The sequence below is a fragment of the Hirundo rustica genome, chromosome 20 (assembly GCF_015227805.2).
Source record: "Hirundo rustica isolate bHirRus1 chromosome 20, bHirRus1.pri.v3, whole genome shotgun sequence".
Lineage (NCBI taxonomy): Eukaryota > Metazoa > Chordata > Aves > Passeriformes > Hirundinidae > Hirundo > Hirundo rustica.
The window spans coordinates 6,842,394-6,860,129 of NC_053469.1; the positions used below are offsets into that span (position 1 = coordinate 6,842,394).

General features: G+C 47.4%; 1 protein-coding gene across 1 annotated transcript in view; it reads left to right on the top strand.

Moving 5' to 3' along the window:
• The window catches only part of BRINP1 (BMP/retinoic acid inducible neural specific 1), an 87,506-nt gene that overhangs the window by 9,982 nt on the left and 59,788 nt on the right, over nt 1-17,736 (top strand). The gene's annotated exons all lie outside the window — the stretch shown is intronic.

Here is a 17,736-nt window from a genome sequence, read left to right on the forward strand (position 1 = left end):
ACATTTGGAAAGTCAGCCTCCAAGGCGTTTGTAAGATGTCACCTTAAAGGATCTGCCCAAGCTGACCCAGGGAGGCTGTGACAGAGATTAAGTGGGTGCATGAAGCCCTGAGATTTAACAGAGCAGCTTGGTATGAGTGAGAGGGTGGACAGAGATCAGCTATGGAGCTGTGTCCTCTCCCCATATTTCCCCCACAGTCCCATCCCCCTGAGGGCCCCGGGGTGACTCCTCCTGTCTGCACAGTCCTGCCTCCTGCCCAGGGTCACCCAGCATCAGCGTGCTGCTGGGATGGAGGAGGAATGTGCCTTTCCCCATAACTCTCCTCTCCCATCAGCCATCCTCTTCCTCTTGCTGCAGACAGAGGTTGGGTGGAGAAAGAGGCTGGTAAGGACAGACAGGGAAATTCAGCTTCAGCAGGGGACACTTGCCCAGGGCCACTTCTGCAGTGGCCATGAGCATCTCTAGGTGAACAGGGAAGGAGCAGCTCTCCCATGGCCCGGCAATAACGCAGTGCTTCCTGCAGAAAGGTGGGAAGGGAGGGCAGCTGCTGGCTGTGAGGAAAACACATCAGTAGATGGGATAAAGTCCTGACGGCAGTGTGACTGGGAGGAGGGAGCAGGGAGCTGGCTGGTGGGAACACAGAGTTCACTGGTGGGGCAGGTGTCAATGCTCAGACAAATTGCCACATCAGGACAAACAATTCCTTTGTTTCCTGGATGGCAACGAAGAGAGGGATGTGAGTGGCAGGTGCAAATCTGCCGGTGAGGTGTTGTGGAGGTGTGATGATTACTGTGCTCATGGCCTGGGTTGGGAAGGATGGACCAAGGAGTTTTTGTTCTGCAAAATTCACCAGAAAGATGCATGGGGGAAAAAAAAAAAAAAAAAAAAAAAAAAAAAAAAGCTATAAGGTAGGACTGCAATTTACCTGCATTATTGGAAGATTGATTTCTGATGAAAGGAACAGAGAAAGGAGGGGAATAAAATTTTATGGATTGCAAGAATGGGGATCAGAGGTCTAAAATGGCAGCTGTTAGTCGTCTTGAAGGATTGGTTCTAATGGGACTGCAGAAACCAGTGCAAGCTTCTGATTCCCAGCCATCTGCATTTAGAAAGGAGAGGGAGGCCAGCAGGCCGGCCTCGGTGAAATTCTGCTGGATTTCCCCCGAGAATCAGGATTGTCCCTGCATTTCAAGTACCTGAAAGCCTTAAAACACTGACAAGGCTGAAAGGTGAGGTGAGGGTCGAAAGCAAGAACGGCTGACAGGAATAAGTAGATTGTAGTCTAGGCTGGATAATTCAGGGATCTGTAATAAAACTGCCCAGTGACAGATAGTGAATAAAAGACTACAGGTATATTATGGTTTACGGAGCACAGGACAGATGTGTCTCTAAGGAGGATGAGATAAGGAGAGGAAGGCAGCAGCGGAATGTTTTGGGATGCAGCAGCACTGCGTGAATAGAGCAGCACTGGAGCGAGATAGTTCAATCATGGTGCTGTCACTGACATGTTACAGATGACCTTGAGCAGGTCACTTAGGCTGGGAGCTTTGCAGAGGAGCTTTTTAAATGCGTGTGTTTCCATGCACAGGAGCTGAACCCTTTCAGTACACTGGCTCTGAGCCTCCAACTTGCACAGAGGACAGGAACTACCCAGGGGAACTTGGATCCAAGTTTGGCATGAGGAAAAATCTGGATTTTTTTAAAGAATTCAGCAACCCCTGTCCCCAGGAAATACAATCCCCCAAAGACTGGTATTCGGCTGTGCTGGCTCTTTATATTTCCAGTGCTGGGCAAAGGCAGTGCTGGTTTGCCTCTCTCTCCCCTCCAGTAAAATGGCTCCTTCAGAAATCTGGCCTGAATTAATTTCTCTCCTCAGTGCCTAAGATCACTGGCAGAGCTGGCCTTTTACAGGAATAGATAAGGGAAGAACACGCTAATTGCATCTGTTTGCCTCCCTTGCAGACAGAAATGAGGATTTTACATACACAAAACATAAAATGAAGTTTGCAAGTGCACACACACACACACACACAGTGTGTTGTGCTTTAAGGATGCTGAATCAAGGCTGCTGTTTCATATTAATCTTTTTACCAACTTCAGCATTTGCAGTAAATAGCAATTAATGATAAAGCTGCTTGCATTAAAGAGAGGAGCAGAAGAGGCTGATAGATCCTTCCTACCAGTGCGTCCTCCTGCAGCGCTTCTCATTACTTTGTTAACTTTGAAGACAGAGATTTTTCTCTGTGGCTGCACTATGTTTTTTTCCCCTCACTGCTGCTCCTCTGAGGCAGCTCTTCTGTAAAACCTTGACACAGAGTGAAGCGCAGTCCCCAAACCCTCGTGTGTCACAGCACAGGGCCACGCCTTTGATGCTGGGGCATGACCCTCCCTCGGGTGCTGGGGCAGCGGTGGGTGGAAGGGCTGGGGACAAACACACTCTGCTGCTCTGGTCTCCAGACCTCCGTCAGTAACATTTGGACTGGGGGAACAGGAAATCAACAGGAGAGCTAGCTGAGACACGCTCCGGATTTTATTTTTAGGTGTTAAGTTGAAAATTCCAAGCACTTGATTCCCAGCTCAATAATGCAGTATTTTTGTGTTCAGAGACCCAGGATGCATTTTCCGTGCCTCACATGCAGAGTGTTCACGCATGCAGCACGTGCTGGGACAGTGCTGCAGGGGGATTTGTGCTTGCTCGTATTGCCCAACACTGATGTTAGTAAAACAAAATATACCCAGAACCAGGTTACTTTTGAGGGGAAGCTTGTTTCTTTCTGGAGAAACTCCAAGAGCAAACTAATACAGGGAGCTGAGATCTTTGGCTACATGGAAACATCCAGAGACATTTAGATGCTCAATTCCTACACACATACCTAATTTTCTTTAAATTCTCTGAACGCAGGAAGCTGAGCAGGTGCTGCTTTCCTAAATACCTGCAGGACCACGAGTGCTGTGAGCAGGGTCCTGTGGGGTCCTGAAGGCAGGCACAAAACTGGGCACAGACGCTGCTTGAGGAGCAGGATCCCAGGAACAGGCTGTTCCCATCCCTGCGTGCCCGTGTCTCATTCGAGTGCTCTTCAGGGGTTTGAGTCAGGGATGGCTGATGGAGGGAGCTCTGCTGCTTTTTCTTTGGTTGAATGTCACAGGCACTTGGACAACACACGCTCCAATTTTCTGTCGGGGCTTTGTGCCCGTTTGGTTTGTGGTGATTATTTAAAAAAAAAAAAAAAAAAAAAAAAAAAAAAAAAAAAAATTAAAAAAAAAAGAGAGAGAGAGAGAAAGGAGAGCCAGGAGAAGTGAAAAAGAAGAATTCAGAGAAATAGAGGATGAAAAGGGATGGTGTCACTGTCTTAAAATATACCAGCAGCATATGGCAATTTCTAATGGAAAAAGTAAATTCACTCTCAGATTATTTCCTGGGAACTTTTCACTCATTTTTTGATACAGGGCTTTGCTCATCTATTTTTGGTATAAATCTAATTATTTCATTTTAAACTCTCTGATGAATGCAGGTTTAGACTAGAAGACAGCAAAGGACTCTGAAAGTCGTCAGCTTAAGGAACTCACAGCAACTCAGCTTTTCTGCGATCCCTCATGTTGTTACGAAGATCTGGCAGACAGTTATTGAAATTCCTGGTAGGAATAGGTGAATTATGACTTTTTTTTTTTTAGTTCTGGAAGAAAAAATGAAGGGAAAAAATTACTTTTAGGTATTTAAATATAATTAGTCTGGTGGGGGAAGAATGAAAAGATTTTATACTTGAGACTAAAAGGAAAAGAAAATCACTTCACAACTTAAATTTTGCATAAATGAATAATTATTTTTTTCCATAACCACATTATTTCACTTTTGGTCGGTTTTGTTTTTTTTAACATTTCCTTCTAGATCCACTTCGTAAACATCTCATCATAAAGCATTTACGTTAAGAAACAATGCAGTCATGTACTTTGATTATTTTAATTTTTTCCCATCCCACTTTTTGACAGTAACTATCTAATGAATTCCATCTGAATTAATAAACATTGACAGACAATCCCCAAGCACTTTCCTGAGCCTAATTTTAGGACGTGTTAAAAACAACGTCTCGCATCCTTTACTGCCTATGATTGCAGTTTCCTTTATGCTGCACACAGTTAAAGACAATTCCTACCTCAAATAACAGATACTCAAAGGCTCCGGAGTGATGGGAGATAAAAGGAGAAAGTAAAAAGATCTGTCTGAAGTCTAAGTAAATCAGGAGCAGAGCCGTATAGACAGGAGTATGGTCTTGACTCCATTCCCTGCTTTCTCACCAGCCTGGGGATTAATTATAAATCTCTTTCTCACCCATTAGATTTTTCTCGTACTCCTTCTACTCCTGCACTTTCTCATTCACACCTTCAAGTCTTTGCTACTCTTCCTTTAATCCAACTTCCCTGACTCTCCAGTTTTTGCACACTTTCCTCTCTTCTCGTCTGCTCCTCCAGGAGAAGATTGCTAACGAAGTGGCAAGTGTTAATAACATGTCTCGGCTGTGCCTGCTGCCGTGCAGAAAGGAGGAGCAAGGTGGGTGAAGGAAAGCTGCAAAGGAGGAGGAAGGGGATGATCTGAGCTGGTTTCAGACTCTGGAAGAAGGTGCAGGAAGGCAGAGGAAGCCCCTGCAGGCTCAGAAACCTCCTTGGCATGGGAGCAGAGTCTGAGCTCAATGTCTCAGGAGGAGAGCAGCAACATATCTGCAAGGTGGGGCTTGTCTCCTCAGGGACTCAGGGGACAGGCAAAGCCCTCCAGGACTGGGAGATGTGTAAGGAGAAGCAGCAGAGCCCTGCCCCGTGCTGTGACAGGGGCTCAGACGAGACCATCCTGCGCTGGATTGCTGTGGCTGGGTTTGTGCACAGGGACTTGTGGCTCTGGAGTGCCATCAGCTGTGGATGTGCACATTCAGTGACACAGGGGTGACAGAGCTGGCAGGGGTTCCACTGGGGTTCCATCTGCTCTGGGCCACAGGGCCCCACCTGAGCCTGGGATGTCACCGCACCTCCTGCCAGCTTCCTCCAGCCCTGCAGGATCCCCTGGTAGTCGCTGCTGTGTGCTCACGGGGGAAATCTGGGCAGAACCTCTGGGTTTAGGAGACTGAAATGTTTAAGAGGACCCCCTCTGTTTTGGGCTGGCAGCTGCAGCTTCCTGAGGAGCACAGGACAAGCCCACAACAGCTGGTGGGGACAAACTGTGTCGGTCCTATGGGAACAAAGATGTTGTCTAGTCTGCAGGAGGAGGGACAAAACAGAGGTGTAAATTAGAGGGAAGGTTCCTTGAGCTGCTTTGGTCTCAGAATATTATTCCAGGAATAAAATGTCCAAGAATAGCTGTCTGTCATTGTAAACAGTCACATAAGCCATGATAGATAACTTCAGGCTATGTGTTCATGAGAACAGCAGACTCTAAACACTCTTCTTTCTTTGGAAACTCCTTCCCAACACCTTTGATTTTACAGGGATAAGCCAGCTATATTCCTGTTCTGCATTTAATTTAACACTCATACCAAATTATGTATCCAGCCGGCTATTTATTATCTAATTCGATGTCTGCAGTTGAGGAAAGACTATTTATCCTTTCCCACAGCAGTGTCTCTTTCTCTGGCAGCTCTGACTAGCTGCTAGGTGCCCTGGGGAATGTCAAGGCAGAATTTATTAGTCATGACCAGCCATGGAGGTGCTTTTCAGATTTGGATTTGGCCAGCTGATTGCACAGGATCTTTCTGGGAGTCAGGCTGTTGAAGACACAAATGTGATGCTTGCTCTGGATTGCTTTCAAAGTCACTTTGGGAAGCTGCAGGGGCGTGCAGGATCCATCCAGGGTGAGGAATTCTAGCAGTAGAATGCATGCAGGCTGATGGAGGGGAGCTGCTGGCTCCCTTTGGCAGGACACCATGCCAGGGAAACTTTAAAGCACCACTCAGCATGTCCTGTCCTTCCCCCAGCCCGTAAAGGTGTGAATCTCTCAGCATTCCCATGGAAGCCTTGAAGGCATTCATTCTGAACGCCTCCCTTGGAGCAGGAGGAGCTGTGATGGCACCTGGCACTTGCCAAACTGGAAGTCACCCCTCGGCCTGCCCACGAGCCATGGCAGCGCCAGCCAACTGCACAGGTTGTGCTGAAGCTGCAGTGTTTGTTGTACAAATAGCCCTCAGTTCTTCCAGAGCTTCCTGCCTCCCTTTGTAGAGCCTGGCTGAGCATGTGCCCTTCTTCCTGGTCAGTGATTTCCTCCTGGCACTGAGGAAAGGACAAGTGTCCACGCCAATTCCTTGGGATCTGTCAGCAGCCCTCAGAGCCTCTGGTGATGAAGGGCTAACGGTTTGCAGCGTCTGGCATGGATGGGCAATGTCTCCCTGCAGGAGCATTCCTCCTTTCCGAAAGACACTCCACAGTGTAACTTGGAGCAATGAAGCCTTTCCCTCAAGGACTCTTCCAGGGGGTGATTCCGTGCTCAGTTGTTCTGTTGCTGTCGCAGGGATGGGGCTCCAGTACTACAGATGTGCTGGTGACAAAGGGATAAGGTCAACTTTCAAGTAAATCATCCACAGTTTTCAAAATCGATCATCCTCAAACCTCCTTCCCTGCCTTTGACTTGTTCCATTGTTGCCTAACACAGAGACAAATTGAGGCACTTTGCTCCTTCCCCACCCCAGAGATGAGGCCACACGCACAGAAACGTCAGCTGGGATGGGATGGAGCCGTTTGCGGGGCGGGGAGGTGGAAACGTCGGCTTTTAATGGAAGTCTCAGACTCCAGCGGTGCTCACTATTAGCCAAGAGCTGTAATCCATAGTGACAGGCCAGCTGGAGCACGAGGACACTTCCAGGCAGATCTGCATTCAGAGGTGCACTCCCCGCAGCTGCGCGGGGGAATTCAGATTTCCTAGCGTGGAGCCTGGCGCTCCAGGTGTGTCCCATCCAGAGGAAGAGCAGACAGAAAAGCCCCTCTTCCACCGTAAATGAATCTCCAAAAGTTGGGGATGCTTCTTTTTATCACACTGCACGAACACAGCTCTCCCTGGGAGAGGTGGTGAGGACTGAGCCTTCCTTAGGAAGGAGCAGCCCTTATTGGGACTGCCTTTAACGCTGAGGAGAGAGAGGAGAGGGAAGGAGAATGGTCCTGCCTGGCCATGCTCTGCTCTGTCTGCACCACCACCTGCCTCGGGGGCTTCCTGCCTCTCTCCACGGTTAAAATGGGCTCTGTGTCCTCCAACCACCCAGCCTGCCTCCATCTCTGATCAAACCTGTGTCTGCACTGGGCCCCTCGGCGACGTTTTCCTCCCTGAAACAATGGAGTTGCCTTGTTGCAGGCTCAGCTCCGTGGTGCTGCTGTTCTCGCCCTCCCTTTTGCCTCTTGCTTTGCCCTTCTTTTCAATCCACTTTTCCCACCACCTACACAGATGTGGCAGCAGAAATTCACAGGGAGCGATTCCCCTCTGCTACGTGCAGGGGAGCAGAAATGTGGTCTCAGACAAGAAAAAAAAAAAAAAAAAAAAAAAATCAGGTAGACTTCCGAGAAGGAGGTGGAATATATCTTTTAAAAGTCCGTAAGTGGTTTGGAAGACAGAGGTCCCAGGAGGTCAATGGTATTCAGACTTTAAAATCCCTGATGCTCATGAAAACATTGCATACAAGTTCCACTCTGGGAAAATCAGCATTTTCTTCTTCTTCTTCTTTTTTTTTTTTTTTTTTTTCTTTCTTTTCTTTAACAAGTGGAGGAGATGGTTTTCTGGTGTGCAGAGGGGAGAGGAGCTGCACTTTGCTGTCATTGAGCTGCTTGGAAAAGGGACAATTTCCTTGCGAAACTCTTGCCTTTTGATATATGGTTGGTTTTTCTTAAACTTCAATGTGAAGGAGAACCACGGTCCCACAAGGCTCTTATGACCTAAAAATTTAAAAGCAATAATAATTTGAGATCATTGATATCTTCTGTTCCTGTGGTACTGAAGCACTAAGATGCTGTGGGAAATCTTTTGCATTGTATGATAATATATAAAATAAACAGCACCATTATTTTATGCAATGTATAATGGATTCTAAACATATATCAATACAATACACAAAATGTAAAAATGTCAAAACAAATTAATTGAAACAACACGAAAGTAATGTGTTTATTTCCTCAAAATTAAACATTTCAATTTGAGTGAAATGAAGAGAGAAAATCCAAATGATTTGTTTTGACACTTTAAACGTGAAAAAAGTTTGTCAAAATTGACATGTTCCCATGCAACGTTTCGATCTGGAGGGAACTGCGTTTTCCTGCGAAAAACTGTTCTGTCAAAATTTTTTGACCAGCTCTACATACAGTCTTTCTAAACAGACAAGCATCACAGCCAAGACTCTCAAACGCTCCAGGTGGTCCGGAGATGGATTAAGCACAGAGCAGAACAGTCTCAGAGAAGGAAATAAATAAAGCTCACAGCTAGAGGTGGCCTCAAACAGGGTAACAAAGGGCTGCAAATGTTTGAGGTGCTCAGACTTGAGTGGTGTTGAACTTTAATCCCAGAAAGGACTGAATGCCTTCAGTTTTTAAAATTTTTTAGCATCTCTGTGCTGCAGAACTGGTGCACTGATTGGGAGAGGGTGTTTGTGATGCCAGTGCAGATCCTCAATATCCTCTGGGATTTTCTAGTTCTTGGCTTTGGTTGGAGTCTAGCTGGTACCAGCCTTCTGTGCTTGACAGATTAATACTGGTAAGGATGAGATGGCTTTATTTTCCACACATCCTTCTGTCCCAGTGGAAATCCCAGGCTTAGGGCTCAGGGAATAGGTGGAAATGCAGTGCTGCAGATAGATTGGCTCTGGGATTCAGGGCTTCTGAGAACAGCTTTGGGTAGGAGTTCTCCCACCTTCATGATACACAGATTTTAAATCTTCTCATTATATAAATGCAGTTCCAGGTTAATGTGAGTTTCTAATTTAATATGCTGTTCCAAATTAAGAGTTAATATGGTATTTGATTATCTTTTTGCAATGAGATCCAACCCAAGGCTCATTGACTTCAATAGACTTTCCAGGAGAACCTGCAATGGCAGAGCTTGCACACCAGGTTTCTGACTTCTGCTGCAGAAGCTGCCCATGGAATGCTGTTATTTGGGGCTAATACTCATTCTAGCTCACATTTCCAGCCTGAGTTAAGTGCAGTGCATCTAACTTCTCCTCTCTGGGGTGGCAGGGCTGCAGAAGGGGCTGACCCTGGGTGTTTTCAGCCTCAGAGCAGCGCCCTGCATACCTAAAGCAGTGATTTGTGTGGCTTACCTCTAAGTCATCCCCCAGGGAGCTGCAGGGGTGTGGAGCCCCCATCAGGGACCAGCTGTGCTCACCCTGGCCCTACCTGCAGCTTCCAGAGTGCCCTGGCGGGGCTCTGAGACAGCGGCTGCAGGAGCCAGGGGGGCTAAATGCACGGAGAGCTTTATGGCCCCTGCAAATTCCTGATCCACTTATCCGGAGGGATAAGGATGGTGGAGCTGCCCAAGGCTGGAATTTGCATCTGCCAGCTCAGAGTCCCTTTTCTCTGCCCCCTTCAGCTGCCCCTGATGCTCTTGGCTCCATCCAGCTGAGTGGTGGCGAAATAACGGTGCCCAGAGAGAGGAAGCTCCAGTGGTGCTCTTCATCCTGGCAGGCAGGCTGGAATTATCCAAGCAGCAGGAGCTGTACCAAGGGAAGGAATGGCCTGTGGATTTCAACCCCTTCTGCTCCTCCAGTAAGAGTGGAGGAACACTATGACCCGGTCAAAGGCTAAGCTCCTTTTACAGGGAACAAGATAAATGGGAAGATAAACCATTTGCAAGGATTAGGCAACCTCAGCTTCTTTTACTGAAAGAAGCAGTGGTGGTTTGCATTTCCCAAGCCCTGTGGAGTGGGATCACTCCATGTGGGGCTTAGGTGACAAAGTATCTTCCCAGGAATGGACTTCAGAACAGAAATACTGCACAGACTGTCGGCTGTGGGGTATGAGTTGACTTTCTTGGATTGAATCTTACATTATTTCTCTCCAGAGGACGTTGGCATCACTTTTTTTCAGCCTCTCAGCTTACAGGTCCCAATTATTGCAATGGAATGTGTTAGAAAGGCAAGACTGGCACCAGAATGGAACAGTGGTGAAAGCAAAAGCCAGGATTTCTGGACTCTGGCACAGGCCTCATTAAACTGAGCATTCAGATTACTTTTTCCTAATTTTCCAGTAAAAATTGCAGGGAATAGGATGATTTTTGTTCAGTTTATTGTGTCTGGTTCGCAGGTGTTTCTTTTTTCCAAACTTCAAGGAAAGTATTAAATGAATTTAGATATTTCATCTTGTGCATAAATTACAAAATCTATTTCAGCTCAGTCAAAACACACAGCTTAAGAAAACACTTGATTTTGATTTTGAATGTATGTTACTCAACATGTAATGAAAAACAAAACACAATCTTGAACCGATCTCTTCCAAACGGAACACTCGACACATTCTGTTCCAAAGAAAAGCTGACTTTATCAAAACGCCTTTTTCTTCTCCCCCACTTTAAATCCACAAATTTCTACAAAGTGTTTTGCCTCTGATGAATTGGCATTTTCCTGACGTGAAATGAGCAATCCAAAATAATTCTGAGCAGCTCTGTGGCAAGCCCCAGCTAATTCTGGAATAGTAGCATGAAGGTGCGTAGGAAGGGTACTGCGAGGAGAGGTAGCACTGAGCTGAGACGTAAGAGATCTGGGTTGAATTCCTGAAACAGTTACAAAATGATCTGGGACAAGACATTAATCTACCCCGTGTCTCAATTCCCATCCTGCTGAATGGAAAAAAGCAGCGTTTCCCCATCTCCTAAAGCTACTGCAAGGATAAAAATCTATTAATGCTTGTAAGATTACTGGACTTTGATATGAGGTGTATAAATATGGAGGAAGACAGAAGATAGAGCTGCATTTTTGTGTAACTTAGGAAGAAATTATGGGGAATTCGACTAGCTAGGACAACACTTTCATAATAGTAAGAATAATTTCAAGTTCAGGGCAGTGCTTAATAGAAATCACTGCTCAGCACCTGTCTTTTTTTTTTTTTTTTTTTTTTTAATAAGCAGCTCAGAAAAGTGCAATTTATCATTATTATTATTATCATCTATATTCATTCTATCTCTGCCACTTCACAAATGAGAGGAGTTCCTCACAAACATCGACAAAAGCGAGCTCATTATCCAGTCTCCCTATTTTTAACTCTCATTTGTGACAATAGCTATCAGACTCTTGCCAACAGTTGGGCTGCTGGTGTGCTGACACCGCTGCTCCGCGGCCCGCTGAGCGGGATTAGCTCACTGTTCCCTTGCCTTCCCCCATCTGTCCCCGGCCATCTGCTGTCCTTGCTCTCCTAAATAGACTGTGAGCTTTTTGGGGCATGGACCGCCTCGCTGGATGCTCTCCGTGCAGCGCCCACTGTTCCAGTCTGGGATTCAGCAGGATTGGCTTCAGAATCACAGAGCTGTGGAATGTCTTGAGTGGGGAGGGACTCACAAGGATCAGAGCCCAGTTCATGCCCAGGATACCCCACCAATCCCACCCTGGGCATCCCTGGCAGCTCCTGGAGCTCTGGCAGCCTCGGGGCCGTGCCCATTCCCTGGGGAGCCTGGGCAGTGCCCAGCACCTTCTGGATGAGGAACCTCTCCCTGATCTCCAGCCTAATCCTGGCCCAGCTCCAGCTGTTCCCTCCCATCCCATCACTGTTCACAGAGAGAAGAGATCAGTGCCTCCCCTCCCACCTCCCCTTCTGAGGAACATGAATACCACAACTTCTCCTGAGTCCTCTCTTCTCCAGTCTGGACAAACCTCAGCATGTTCTCCTATGGTTTCTCCTCTAGACCTTCACCATCTTCACAACCTTGTGACACTTCACCACAAACCTTTGCATGTGTGTGTGTGCGTGAGCAGAAATTCCTTTTAGTTATTTTCCCAATCTGTGGAGTGCTGTGAGAAGGATTTCCTTTCCACACAGAGCCCAGACCCCAGTGCCTGTGGAGCCTGAATTCAGAGCAGTGACCTCGGCACCTTGGCCAGTAGATTTATGATCAGGGTTTTTGGGGTTTGACTCCCTCTGTCCAGCACCACCTGATGTTGTGACTTGGTGGAGTCACCTGCTACTCTTGCTTGGTTTGAAGCCGCTTCTCATCCTCCTCATCATCACACCAGAGTTTATAATTAGCTGAAGTGTGGGGACAAACGAGCTGAGAGCAGGTACGGAGCTGTTACCATCGCCATTCTCGCCTCCTTACAGGCAGGGAGTAATTGGAGTTTCTGCACAGAAACTGCTCCCTTTAGGCTGCTGGTTGAGCTGCATTAATAAAAGAGGGTTTGTGGGGTGGTTTTGGTTCACTGAATATTCTGACAGGTTGTAAACAAAGTGTTGATAAACCAAAAAGAAGAAAAAAAATCTTTTCTCCTAGAAGTCATTTGGGGTCAAAAGTAATATTTTTATCACTGTTTCATCTTAAGGGGGTGGAAAGAGAAATCAAAAGGAGAAAAAGCTCCAGTAGTTTCAAACAGAGATTTGGAAACCTTTCCCCTTGGAGCTCTCACAACCCAAACACTGACATGTCCCAATCATTATCTTTTTCAGCATCAGCAATTTGGCAAGAGCAAAGTGAATTTGTGGACTCTGTTGGTATTTTTGGAGAAGTTTTTCTCATATTCTCTCCTTGCCTTTACTCACCCAAAAAATATTTCAGCTGATGAATATCCCGCAGGTCTAACCACTCATGCATATTTAAAAACTGGAGTGGTTAAAGAATAATGCAAATTAAGACACTGATCAGAGCAGGATTACTGAGATTTGGGGAGGGATTAGCCAATCACTGCCTGAAATAATGAAATCCCCCTTCCCTAAAGAAATAGCTTAACAACCATTTGGGATTTTACGACGTTGTATGCCACAGTCACCCAGAGAGTCAGAGCCACTGCTGAGTTGCAGCTCCAGCCCTGACTCAGTCAGATATCAGTGTCTGCAGTCTGAGCTATAAAGACATCTAGGTCAGAAGTGCCCAAATTCTTTTTTTCCCGGAGCTCAGGTTTATCCACAGCAGTTCATATGTCTTAAACTCTGACAGATTGGCTTCCCTTTCCATCCACACTGCCTGTATTCCTCTGGCCCTGGCAGAGGAAAGGTGTCCCCAGCTTGGGTTGCTGGGCAGGGTTTCCAAAGGACAAGCAGGGCTGCTCCTGGGTGTCGTCTTGCCAATATTTTCATGGTCCATCTCTCATTTAGGGTCAGGACAGAAATATTACTGCTCCACAAGTTAAATCCTAAAGGTGTGGGGTAGCAAGCAGCTGTCCAGGAGTCTGAGGGCACAAACTCAAAGCAGATATAGCTGAATAAAATCCAGAGTAGCGCATCCCGTACTTAAAATTAAGGGTACACTTAATCTGTTCACTGAAATGAGGTCAGACATTCGTCACTTTCCAGGGTTGAGCTCTAAACTAACATAAGCTGTTTCATCTCTCCCCTGACACTTCAGTCTCTTACTAATTTATCAGCATCCTAAAGCCGTGTGTGAAGTTGCTGAAGAGCAGAAGTGTTTGAGATACAAATAGCAATTGTTAGCCTCTTCCCTCTGGTAAATGGCAGAAGGCAGAAACCTCTCCCAACCTGCCAAGAACCAAATGTGGGACACAAGGAAGAATTATTGGTGCGTGAAGCTTAAAGAGATAGGGGACTCCTTCCTGTGCTGCAAATAATGTGTTCAGCAATTTCTCTTTCCTGCATCTGCATTTCTGATGGAAATAGTTCACAACAACGAGCACGGAAAAACAGAAGGGATGTGTGTGACATCAACTGGGACCTAATAGAAGGGATAAATGAAAGGTACAGGGGTTAGGGGAAAGGGAGAAAATCCCAGGAGGCAGAGGAGTGTTCACAGCAAGCGATGGAGAGCCAGAGCACCTGCATCCTGTCTGCCCACTTACAGCAGGGAGCTGGGGCTGCACAGCCTCCCTTGGATGAAACAGACCTTGCAATATAATTCTGTGCAAAATCTATCACTCTGAGCTCTCCCACTGTATAAAAATTACCTTTTAAGTGGCTAAGTAGACATCCAGCTCTATTCTTTTCTTCTTATTTCAAGAAACAATGGGAGTAACAGCACTTGCCTGCCTTACTAGAGTGCTGAGAGCTTTAATTAATGTCTCTAATTCAATTTGAACTCCTTGGATAAAAGGCACTGCCTTGTGACAGCAAAGGTATTGCCAAAAATAGAATATAATTAACACACAGATATCAATCACAAAGAAATTAAGTGTACATTCAAATACAACTTGCACTTTACAGAAAATACTTGCCTATTTTTCCTCCAAGAATCCTGAAGGCTCATAAGATAGGGAACATTTAATGTTCCAGGCTGAACTGGTATTAGAAAAAGGGCTTCTTAAGCCACCCAACAAACTCCAAGGGGCTTTAAGGGGATCTCCATGTGCTCTGGGGGATGTGCTCCATGCTGGATGGTGCTGGAAAATGACTGTACCATGACTCAGAGTCAGCACATCCAGCATTTTCTTCTCCCACTGCTTGTTTGCTGTGATCTGGAGCCGTGTCCTGGCTCACCCACGGATCATGTTTATTAACAGATGTGATGATTGCATGATGGTGTTTGTTGGCACAAGCCAGAAGGACCCAGCTCTCTCACTGCTCTGCTCCTCCTGGAAATGGGCTTGATGGCCGGATTTTGTTAACTGCTGCACTGCAGAGCTTGCTGAAATGGTTGCCATCCACTGTAGGACAGAAACACCTCCGGAGTCAGGTGGGCAGCAGGTTTGTGTTTTGGGAGGTGCTACAGCCCAATTCTGGCCTCTCCATCAAGTTCATGGTCTAAATGATCACACAAATACCATTGTGACCCCGTGCTGATAATTGGAAAGTGAGGCCAAGGCCCCACGTGTAAGGGCACTTCCCAAGGTCATAGGGGGAGTTTGGTGCAGAGCTGGGTGAAACACTGGGTTCTTGGGTCACAGCTCAGTGTCTGGCTCCCCCAAGTCCTTTTTAGTCCACAGATTGCTTCTGTGCCAGGTTCAGCTCTTAGTTAGCCTTGGGTCTCCCACCCAAGGGCTCTAGACTTGGAGGCATCCCCTCCCTGCTTCTTCCCTGGTTCCTTTTGCCAAATCCACAGAATGTATTTTACATCAGTGGAGCCCCACAAAGACACCTGAAAAATTAATTTCAGATTAGAGCTTGTTAGGAGGTAGATTGAATGCACCTCACAATATTGTCTTAGAAAAAGATAATCCCACTTTACTGAGCTTTATAGGTTCCACGGAGACCAGCCCTGTGGAGTGGATTAATCTTTAATGTGAAACAACATCTCTACAGCAGCTACAGGGGGGAAAAAGATACTACTAAAAAATTAAAGTTGATGGTGTGATAGTAGTCTGGACCCAGTTGTGCTCCACCATCCTCCATTGCCTTGGGCACCGTTCCCTGCTCTCAGAACTGATCCAGGCAGCTTCCAGGCTGGAGATGTGATCATTTCTTCAGTGGTCTCAAGGCATGCTCTCCCCATTTCTTACCTCCTGGATAAGAATTTCACAGCCCCAATCATCCTGACTCCAACTGTTCCCCAAAGGAAAGGAAGAGAGGATGAAGAGTTGTGTGTGGGGAGTTAGGGACTATCTCCTCTCTTTCACAAGCTGATATTTCCCCAATGTATGATATTCACACGTAGGAGGACACACTGGGATTTCTCTGGGGCCCATTTTGTTTGGCTCTTCTCGTATTTCAGTTCTCACTTGTTCTGTGCTGGAAACCGTAGGGGGGCTGTCCCCCACTTGGGTACATAAGAGCTCCTTCCTCTCTCTGCAACAGAAATCCAATAGACAGTGAAATATTTAAAGGAAAACCGATCCAGGCTGGCAGATGAGGGGAATAGCTGTGGGTGACTTTAATGAACAGACAGCCAAGGGAGCTGGGACAACACGTACAGAGCAGCTGAGTGTTATCTGCAAATATGGCAAATATGCTGAGTTTGCTGCTGCTCACCCTGATGGGACAAGAGCAGCCAGGCAGGGAAGGAGCCTGGTTGAGAAGAGTAGAAATACACTTCTGAACTGGAATTTGGAGATCTGAGGGTAAGATGTGGCTGGGAGCATTCCCTGGTAATTACCTTGGGCTCATGAGTGAGTGGAAGCAGGGATTTTCCGTGGCCCACTTGGAAAGTGTTCTGCTGCCCCCAGTGCAGGGCTGGAAACTGCCCTGTTTTGTAGGGAAAGGTGGAACCAGTCTGTGTGTGATGTGAGGGACCAAGCACTGAGAACTGCCCTGGTTAGGGGTGAAACAGGAGTCAGTGGTGAAGGCTGACGTTAAAAACGTGTCTCCAGAGAAGGAACAACCTCCTCAATCGAGGGCTGCAGGTACCACCAGGTTTAATAAGAGTAATATTCCACCCGCAATTAGAAAGAAGTTTATACGAGGCCAGCAGAAAAATCAAACATTGGCTGACTTTCCCATACTTGATTTATTTCTTTTTTTTCCCCCATTTCTTCCTGTAACGCAACAGCTGAGTGTCATCTTTAACCAGACTTACACGGCTCGGTTCTGTCGAGTGCTGCTGAGCTCGCTGCAGCTCCTCCAACACATGCTGTGCACACGTGCAGGCTCCCACACTCTCAGGCGCACAGACCGGGCTCCTGAGCTCCAGCCCACCTGCACAGCAGCCTCACGCACTCACTGCCATGGGATGCAGCCCTGCCCTGCTCCAGGGAAAGCTCCTGGAGCAGAGGAGATGGCCCTGCTGGTCTGTGCTCTGCTGCTCGCCCCAGCCGAGGCTCACACACAGTGCTGTGACACTCGCACACCTCTAGCACAGCTCTCCTGCACTCTTAGCAAAGTCTTTTCTTTCTGGGAATTGCAAACTTTTAGAGTGCTTGTAGAGGACTCAGGCTCAAAAGCAGAAGGTTTTCTGGAGATGTGCAAAGAAGCCTGCCGTGAAACCTCACTGTGGCAAAGCTCTGAGTAGCCTCATTTCTCCTGCTTTAAAAAGTGTCTGCAGCCTCTGTGCACTGTATTTTACAGAAACAGGTGGGCATCACCTGTGCTGAGGACAGCTTGTGCTCCCAGAGTCAAGGAGCCTTAGGATCACTGCCAGCCCACGGTGCTGCCATGCCCTCCACAAAACCCAGGAGGCAGGAGGAGGAACCAGTTGTGAACGTGGACGGGACTTTTTCCAAGCAGCTTCCAGGGGCCAGGAGCACAGCCCAAGAGGCCGAGCTGCTGCAGGTTGTGCTGTGGAAGCAGGAGGGGACCATGCTGGGTGCGGGGTGACAGCTCAGCAGGGCCCTCACCTGCCGCCTGGGGCACGGTGCCAGCAGCCTGGCTGCGCAGGAGGGTGAGCTAGGGGCTGGGAATGGGAGGCAGGAGAGCAGGGCTCTCGTCCAGCTGTATCCATGGCTTGCTGTGTAACCTTTTCCAAGGCACCTTACCCCCTGATTCCCTTCCCACTCATCATATGTCTTGTCACGTGCCTGGAGAGGAGCTGGCTCGGCACAGGGCTGTCCCCAGCCTTGCTTTGCCTCTCTCCCACCGTGGCAGGGAAAGCGTGCCCTGCTGCAGGTGCTGGGAAGGCTCTCCCTCGCTGAATGTGCACGTTCAGAGTGTCACCCTGCAGAGCCTTGATCTTGGCAAGAGCCTCGAGGTCCCACCCTAACAGAAACATCGACAGACCCCATCCCCTGCACCACACACACCTCCCCAGCAGGAAGGCAGGGTGAGGAC